Here is a 10,219-nt window from a genome sequence, read left to right as displayed (position 1 = left end):
TAGCAAAGATAGGAAGAGTGTGTTTGAAGCAAGGGGGAGTATTTTGGTAAGAATTGTTGGCAATGCATCTTTTACTGTAACATATTTCTAAATAAAACCATTTACCATATTTATTTATCACACCATGGATGAAGAATACTATATTACAACCCAAATGCAATGAGGCAGGCCTGCAATCCCAGTGCTCTGGGAAGCTGAAGCAGGAGGATCACAAATTCAAGCCCAGCCTGAGCAATTTAGTGACTTGGAGAGCTCTTGACTCAAAGTAAAAAGTGAAAGGGGCCTGGGATTTAGCTCAGGGGCACCTTGCCTGCCTTGCAAGCACAAGGTCCTGAGTTCAATCCCCAATACTGAAAACAATATATAAATATGTATATATCAATCTGCTATAAATAAGATAGGAGCCAAAACATAAAAAAGAGAAAACTCTACCTCACAGTATAATGCCAACTAATAAACATAGACAAAATGATGGGATTAGAAAATCAAATTTTGAGTGATGCTCGGTTGGTCCCAGCACCTGGAACGAAGCTCCCCCGATGCCATCCCAAGCTCCTAGGGCAGAGAAGGTGAGCCATGGGGGTGCCAGAAGCACCCCCCATCCCATGGAAATGAGAAGACACATCAACAAGCCTCAAAAACAGACTTCTGGATCACCTACAGCAACCCCAAAGGGAAATGAGATGGAACACTCTGATACTCAACCACCTGAACTCTCCGAACTGGCAACAAAAAGGATCTGGGAAAAATGAAATCAGAAATAATTACTCACATAACAGCAAAGATTTTGCTCATGGTGCAAGACATAATTAATAAATCTAGAGAGGACACAGATAAAAAAATAGAGGATCTGAGGAATATGATGGAATCCCAACATAGGAAACAAATGGAATCCATAAAACAGATACAAACAGATTTCCAAGAGATTAAAAACTCCATCGAAAGTCTGCACAGCAGAATGAACCAATGTGAGGATAGAATTTCACATATAGAAGATAAGATTGCAATTAGTGAGGAGGAAAAGAAAAATTGCTTTAAAATTGTAAGGGAACACGAGAAATCAATCCAGCAGCTGCTAGACAAAGAAGAATATGCAAAGAAGAATAACAATGCAAATAACAATGCAAGAATAACAATGCAAAGAAGAATAACATAAGACTTATTGGAGTCAATGAAGAAAGAGGAGAGAGTGCAGATGACATAAAAAAACTCTTCACAGAAGTGATGGGAGAAAACTTCCCAAGGAGGGGAAAAGAACTTGACATACAGATAAGTGAGGCATATAGGACTCCAGCTAGCCTTCATCAAAAAAAAAAAATCTACACATAGGCAGATAACAGTTAGGATTCCAGAAATCCAACAGAAGAATAAAATTCTACAAGCAGTGAGAGAAAAGAAACAAATCACATACAAAGGAAAGCCCATCAGAATCACAGCAGACTTCTCAATGCAAACCCTCAAGGCAAGAAGAGCTTGGAGTGATGTATTTCAAGCCCTAAAGGAAAATAGCCTCCAACCCAGATTGATGTACCCTGCAAAACTATCTTTCAAAATGGATGGAGAAATAAGATAGTTTCATGATAAAGAGCACCTCAGGAACTTCATGAATACCAAACCAGCACTCCAAAAAATTTTAGACAATACCCTAGGAAAAGACAATGAGGATCACAACCCCAGGAAACCCAGCAGAATGAATCCGTTGGGCGTGACAAATTAAACGCAAAGTGGGAGAATCCAAAAAAAAGAAAAGTCATGACAAGGCTTTTAAAACTTTTGACTTTAGGGGCCGGGGATTTAGCTCAGTGGTTCCACCGCCTGCTGCGCAAGCACAAGAACCCAAGTTCGATCCCCAGTTCCAAAAAAAACAAAAACCAAAAACTTTTGACTTCATCTCCCTAATGAGTGTATAATTCAATCTTATTATTGTACTGATTAGTATTTTTCTGATTCTAGAGTTGCACACCATTCCTTGTGCTATACTGGCTACTTATCATCTCCTTATGTCTACATTTTAATTGGGTTGTCTATTAATGAGCTCTAAGAATTCGTTATATATTCTGCTCATAGGTTATATGCATTGTAAATATGGTCTGTTGAAGGACAACTTTTTATTTTAATGATATCATTTAAAGTTCTAAATTTTGATGGAATCTCATTTATCAATTTTTTTCTTTTATACATCATGTTTTTTGTATCCTAGGTAGTTCTTGCCTACCCTGAATTCATAAATATTTTCCCTTATAATTTCTTCTTAAAGTTTTAGACTTTTAGGCTTTCTTATTTAGGTTCATAGATCCCTTCAGGTTATTTTCATGTATGGATAAAAAGGGTTGAGGTTAATTTTTTATATACGGATACCAGGTGTTCTAGTGCCGTTTGCTGCAAACACTATCTCTTCCTCGGCTCTTGAATCGACTTTATATTCTATAAAATGCTAATGTTAAATAACCTTTCAAAACTCAGTGGACCATATATGTGTGGTTCTATTTCTAGATTCTCTGTTTTATTCCAATGATCTATATGTCTTTCCTTACACCAACACTCCCTTGATTACTGTAGCTTTAGAAGAAGTCTTAAAATTGGGTGCTAAATGTCTTCCAACACTGTTTTTGTTTTTATTTTTGTTTTTGTTTTTGGCTTTTCTGGGTCCTTTGTACTCCTACATAACTTTTAAATTTCAATATCCTGTTCTTCATTTATAGCAAGTATACACAGACCTGAATTTTTATATATACCTTGTGTTTTCTAATCCTGCTAAATTCAAGTACAAGTTCTAGGAGCTCCTAGAGATTTCTTAGCATTTTCTCTGTAGATGATCATTTCATCTCCATATAAAGATTTTGCTTCTGCCGTGCCAATCCTATCCTAGTTGTGTCATTTTATTGCCAGACTAATTTGGTGGGGACTAGGTTTCCAAGTTTAATGGACAGTTAAAGAGTAAGCATATCTGCCCTTGTTCCCCACCTTAAGGAGAAAGCATTGTATCTTCTCCATTCATACAAGGCATTCTTGCTGGAAGTATGGAGTACATGTCTTTAATCTGTTGAGAAGTTTCTGTTCTACTTCTAGTCTCCTGATAGCTTTTACCATGAACAGCTGTAGAATTTAGTCCAATACTTTTTCTCCAACTAGTGACAGGATCATACGGCTTTTTCCTTTCCTCTGTTTAAATGATGATTTTTGTGGGTGGATCTTCCAATGCTGAACCAACTCTGCCATCCCTATAACAAAACCACTTTCTACATCCTGCCAGATCTGACTTTTAGTGGTTTGTTTTGTTAAACAAATCTCTATTCTATATTCATACTTTTTTCTTCTATTATCTTTATCCAATTTTAGGATTAGCACAATGTTGAGTTCCTAAAATGAGGGGAGAAGTGTTCCTTCTTTTTTCTGCTTTAATTGTTTGATATAATTTATCAGTTAAAATGTTTATGAGCCTGCTGTTTTTATATAGGTAGGTTTTCAAGCTAGGAATATACTTTTTTTAATAGGTGCTATTCAAATTTTATATTTCCTCTAGAGTTAGTTTCATTAATTTGTCTTCCAAGTTACTTCTTAGAAGTTGTCAAATTTATTTCAAAAAAGATTTTTGTAATATGCTTTCTATATCCTTTTAAATTCTGTAAAATCTGTGGTAATGTCTCCTAGATCTTAATATTGTAATTTTAAAAATGTATAACTGATATTGTGTAACAGGAAGAAAAGGTCTAAAAGAGCAGGGGAATTGGGAGGGGTGGGGAAGGGAAAAAAGAGAAAGGAAAAAAATGAGAAGAGGAAAAAAATGGAAACAAAGTCTTTGTAAATAGGGAAGGGTGGAGAGGGTGAAGGGAGGGCAGGGGAAGTGGAAAACAATAAGAACCAAGAGACTCATGTAATGGTACAAGATCCCAATGATGAATGTAACTGTATTTTATACCTAAAATGTACCAATAAAGTTAATGGGGGGGAAAAAAAAGAACATATGAGCAAGGGAGAGGTTTTGAAATGAAAGAGCAAGGTCTGTCTGGAAAGAAGCAGAAGACAATTATATGAAGTGAAAGTGTAAAGAATTCTTACTAGTATTTTTCATTTCTTCTTGCTTAATGGAGCTCATGAGGATTTACACTGTTTTATCAGTCTCTCAAAATAACAGATTTTGGAATTTATCCTTTTTGATTCTTTTGTTAGTTTTCAATTTCATTATTTTGACCTGTTCAGTTTTACAACTTTTATTAGGTGGCATAAAGGCTGTTAGCACTTTTGTTATTAAGATATGCAACATTCCTTAATCTTCCTGAATATTGAATATATTTAAATTTACATATTTCCTTCCAATTACAATTTAGGAACTTGTATAAGATGACCTCTTTCTCATTGTGTTAAATGGATTGTAATTTTAATAAAACTATGTGTAATATCTTTTTAGTAAAAAAAAAAAAAAAGAAAGAAAAAAATCACCTTTTGGCAATCATCATAATGAAAATTGACTTATGAAAGAAATCTCAATGGTTACAAAATTTAGTGGATGGATGTTTGAGGAGAAACAGCATATTTACACTTTACTTACTAATTTCTTTTTAATAAGTACAAATTCCTATTAATTAACTTGTCTGTGGAGAAACTTGGCAGACATCACCTTAACTAAATGACCACATTTAGTAGCACCAGTAATAGGACAAATTGGCATTAATTGCCCCTGATATGACAAAGAAGAACAAAACATTGCTCTGTAGTATTCTTGCTAAAATGTATGACTTAAACTTTAACATGAGGAAATGTCAGGCAAACCCAGATCGAGAGTAATTCTGTGTAATAACTGGCTATACTCTTTGAAAATGTCATACATGCAGGACAAGGAAAGGCTGAGGAACCATTCCAAATTAAAGAACTGAAGACCAAAGAGACATGATTTTTAAAAAATGCATTGTGTGACCCTGGATTGGACTCTGGACCGAGAGGATATTATTGGGATAGATGGTCAAATTTTAATGTTGTTTATGAGTTAGATGCTAACATTGTATCAGTGTTTACATTATAGTTCTGTCTGAGAATGTCCTTGTTTCTAGGATCTGCATACTAAAGTATTAAGAAATAATGTGACATTATGTCTGCAACTATCTTGCAAATTATTCAGAAAAAGAATGTATGTGCAAACAGAAGGAAAGACAAAGGTGGTAAAATATTAACAATTGAAGAACCTGGCTAGAAGGCCTAAAGGAGGTCATTATAATAGTGTTGCAATGTTTTTGTAAACTTAGAACTATTTCTAAATAAAGAGTCAAAAAGAAAACAATGCCATTGCTCTACCAGAGTATCTTATCATTTCCATTCAAGGAATACTTACTTAAGGAATGCCCACAAGCATTCCTCAGAAAAGTGAAGTTGGTTTACTTATATTTAAAAAGAGTCAGTAATAGTAATATTTTAAAAAATCATTGCTGTGGAATGGGAGTGACTGCTAATGGACTTGAATACCATTTCCTTTTGGAGGACAAAGCTTCTAAAATTAGACTGTGGTCATTGTTGAATAACCTCATGACAATAGTGAAAAACATTGAATTGTGCACTTTAAATGGGTGATTATATGATATGTGAATTATATCTCAATAAAGCCATTAAAGTCATTGCTATTATTTTCCTCAACCTACACCCAATTGCCATTCTTTATGGTTAGAATAAGGAAGTTTGTGACAGAATGATGATGGCCTAACAGCTAGCTGAGTAGAGGAGATGTTTGCATTCCAGAGAGAGGATGGGAAAGAAGAGAGCAAATGGTAAAGGAACCTTTTGTAATGGCTGGAGTATGACTGCCTTCCACCTCCACGTCCTTCCACCAGCCTCTGTAGTTACACAGTCCCTGAGTGACCTGATCCTTTTCTGTGACTTCAACTCCCTTGCATAGGTTGATGACTTATGTGATTTTGGATTCAATTTTCCCAAAACTGAGAAAAGATGAAAATACTGGTGTCTTAAAAGCTTGACAAAAGGGAGGTTTGGGAGCTGGGGAAGTGGCTCAGTAATAGAGTGCTTTCCTAGCTTGTTCAAAGCTCAGAGTTGGAGCCCAGCACTGAAAAAAAGAAAGTTACTTTAGGTCAGACTCTCACTTTTTTTTTTTCGGATCTGGATGACCACAGGGCCCTCAAACAATCCTTCCCCCACCTTGCACCCAGCGTATTCTTTGTAAATATAAACTTAATTTTGATTACATCTCCTTAAAACTTTTCAGTGGTTTTGCCATGCCTTTGGTGGTAAAGTTCACTTTCTTTGAGCATAGCACCCAAGGCTCTTCACACTTTGGCCTCTGCTTGCCTCTCCCACACCGTCTTCTTCTCTCCCACTCACAACCTTTACTCTCACTGTACTGATCTGTAGTTCCCTAAATAGTCAGCTGCTTCATATCACTGTACCTTTCCACATGTTACCATGTGGTCTGAAATGACCTTCCCATTTTTGTCTAACTCCTTGTTATGGCTTGTGTTTAGATGTCCCCACAGAGCCTCATGCAGTCATAGGTGTGGCTTTTTCAGTGGTGGCTGGATCTAGAGTATGTGATTGATTCATGGTGCAATGCTGGGATTAAGGGTGTGTGCTTACTAAATCCACTGATTGGTTTGGCACACCCTAATCCTGGTAGACTAGATAGAGTATAAAAGGGGCAGAAAAAAGCTGTTAGTGTACCTTGCTTGCTTTTGCTGTCTTCTGCTTGCTGTGAACTATCTCTTCTCTGCCATGTCCCTCTGCCATGCCATCCTGCCTTGGAGCCAGCCGATTATGGATTGAAACCTCTACAAACTGTGAGCTAAATAAACTTTTCCTCCCTTAACTTGTAGGTGTTTGGTATCTGTTCTCAGCAATGAGAAAAGTAACTAAGACACTCCATCTTTAAATCTCAGCTTCAGCACTGACTCCCCAGTCTGGGTTCCTCAATCCAGGTTCCCTAATTTGGGTTCCTCAACCTGATTTTGACATTGTTCCTCATTCTACTCTAACACACCATCCATAATTATGTCTGTACTCATTTATTTCTAGGTTTTTTACATTAAACTATGACTTTTTAAGGGTTATGATCTTGTCTTTTTTGTTTTTGTATCCCTAATGCCTGACACATAAATGTGTACTGAGTGAATAAATATGTTAGGCTCACCCCTGCCAGTTTTTATATGTAGTATCATGTTAGTTGGCTTTTTGTTACTACAATAAAATACCTGAGATAGTTAACTTATAAAGAGAAAAGGTTTATTTTGGCTCAAAGTTCTGAAAGTTTCAATCTATCATTGATTGTTCCCATTATTTTGGACCTATTGTGGTACATCATGACTCAAGCACCTGGTAGAACAAAGTCATTCACTTCATGTCTAGGAACAACAACAACAACAAACAGAAAGGAAAGGACTGGGATCTCAGGGTCTCCTTTGAGGGCACACCTGCTTTGAGGAGAAGACCTCTCACTAGGCCCCATCTTGTAAAGTTCTACCATCTCACAATAGCACCAAGCTGGGTAACAAGCCTTTTACACATGAGCATTTTGGAAACATTTAAAATGGAAACTATAGCACTCCGCTCCAGATCTTAAATGCTCCTGTCCATCTCACAATGCAAAATACATTTAAATTCATTTCCAATGTTATGGTTTAAGTCTAGATGTCCCCCTAAAGCCTAGAGTGTGTAAAGCTGGAATTGATTCATGATGCAATGCTAGGCTCAAGGGCACTAGGATTAAAGGTGTGAGTGCTATCCACCCTAAGTAGTCTGAATAAGATAAAAAGGGGCAGAGAGACGCTGTTAAGTTTCCCTTGTTGCTTTTGCTATCTTCCACCACCATGAACTGAAGCTCTCTGGTTACCTTTGCTACCTTGTGCATACCATGTTGTTTCTGCTCTGCCATGCCTGTTTTTCATCCCTGCCCTGGAGCTGACCAATTATGGACTGAAACCTATACAAACTGTAAGTCAAATAAACTCCTTCCCTTCTAACTTTGGATGTTGGGTATTTTTGTCTCAGCAATGAGAGAAAAGTAACTAACACATCCAAGAATTCCCAAGTCTTAACAGTTCCAGCATTACTCCAAAGCACAAGTCTCAAGTCTCTTCTGAGATTCAAGGCAAACTTAATTGTGAGCCCCTGTAAAAATAGAAAAGAAAGTTACACACTTCTAACATACAGTAGCATAGGATAAACATTCCCATTCCAAAAGGAAAGAATAAGGGAATAGAAAAGAGGGATCAGAGCAAAGCAAGACCAAAACCTAGCAGGGAAAACATGAAATCTCCAGGGCTCCATCTGGGGCACACTGTGGTGTAATACAGGCCCCCAAGAGCTCTGACAGTCCCACCCTTACATCTCTCTTAGCCACAGTCCACATGGCCTTTCTCTTGGACAGGTTTTCCATTATAGCCTGCAGCTTCCTTCAGCAGGCATTCCAAATTCCTGGTATCTTTAACTTTTGGGAGTCTTTGTTGCAGCTTCAGCTTCTCTCTAAAACTCCATACATTGTACTGTCAAGAGCTGCTTGCAGGAATGGCAATCCTACTATACAGTCTACCTGGGCTATGAGCCTTTTTTCTTTCTTTCCCTTCTTTCTCTCTTTTTTTCTTTTTGAGACAAGATCTTGCTATCTCACTAAGTTGACCAGGCTAAGCTTGACTATGTGATCCTGTCTCAGCCTCCCAGTGTGCTGGTATTACAGGCTTGTACCACCACATTTGGCTTCATGCCTTCCTTTGAAATGTTTTTGTTGGTTTGTTTTGTTTTGTTTTGTTTTTTGTACCAGAGATTGAACTCAGGACCTTGCACTTGCAAGGCAGGCAGCGGCACCACTGAGCTAAATCCCCAGCTCTCCTTTGAAAGGTTGATGAAAATCTGCATGACTCTATAACTTTTGCATTGTGTATGCTGGCAAAACTAGCCTCATATGGATAACATAAAGTTCTGTGGCCCATGAGAGCTGTACTAGAACCCACATAGAGAATGGCTGCTACATTGACTTGCCGTCAGCAGTTCCTTAGATGGTCCTAGGTAAGCAGGGGACCCCGGGGTTCTCTTCTCAAATGAAAGTCCTTATGGACGTGGCCTTGTGAATTTCTGAGATGTCCTTAAGGCATCTTTTCTATTGTCCTAATGTAAAGCACATGGCTCCCCAAACCCTTTAAGGATTGAACCTAACAGTATTCTACCACTGAGGTACAACCTCCTGCGTATCCCCATCCCTTTTATAAATTTTATTTTGAGACAGGGTCTCATTAAGTTGCTCAGGCAGGCCTCAAACCTGTGATTCTCCTGCCTCACCCTCCCAAGTAGTTGGGATCACAGGTATGTTGCCTTACATCTAGCTACATGCCTTTTTTCTAATAGTACTAGCAACTGCAAATGAAACCTTCATGGTCAGAACTTTACATCCCCAGTTTTTCCACTGTGCTCCTCTTTGCTGATAATTCTCACTGTAATTTGGCTAATAGCAACCAGTAATATCCATGCTGCTGCCTGAATGCCATGCCACCTTGAAATTTCCTCCACCAGATAAACCAGGACGTCTCTTGTAAGCTCAGCCCTCACAAAGTTTCCGGGCATAGGCATAATGCATCCAATCTTTGCCACTATGTAACAAAAAAAGTCTTTAGTCCACTTCCCAATAAAATCCTCATTTCCATCTGAGACCTCATCAGCCTGACCTTTACTGTCCACATTTATATCAGCATTTTGTTCTTTTAAACCCTCACTAGATTTATTGTTTAAGTTTCACTTACAGTAATGGAAGGTTTTCTCTAACTTGCTGCTTGAAACTTTTTTAATACTCCTCCTGCAAACCAGTTTCAAAGGCTCTTCCACAACATCAGGTTTAGTCACAGTAATAATCCCATTTCTCACCATCAATTTTCTGTGTTAGCTTTCTGTAACAAAATACCTAAGATAAGAACTCATAAAGGGAAAGGTTTATTTTGACTCAGTGTTGGAGGTCCAAACCATGACTGGTTGGCCCTATTGCTTGGGCCTGTGGTGGAACATCATAGCAAGAGCATGTAGCAAAGCAAAGTCATTCACTTTATGACTGGGAATGAGAGAGAGAGAGAGAGAGAGGTGGGAACCCACTATCCCCTACTATCCCCTTTGAGGGTGTATCCCCAGTGACTAGAAGATCTCCACTAGGCTCCATCTCTTCAAGTGTCTATCACTTGCAACAGTGCCAGTGTGGAACAAACCTTTAATACAGGGAACTTTGAGGGACATTTAAGATCCAAAT

This window comes from Heterocephalus glaber, unplaced genomic scaffold (assembly GCF_053883595.1).
Source record: "Heterocephalus glaber isolate CG9 unplaced genomic scaffold, H.glaber_assembly_v1.0 deba00001600, whole genome shotgun sequence".
NCBI classification, from domain to species: domain Eukaryota; kingdom Metazoa; phylum Chordata; class Mammalia; order Rodentia; family Bathyergidae; genus Heterocephalus; species Heterocephalus glaber.
Note: the sequence above shows the minus strand (reverse complement) of the source record.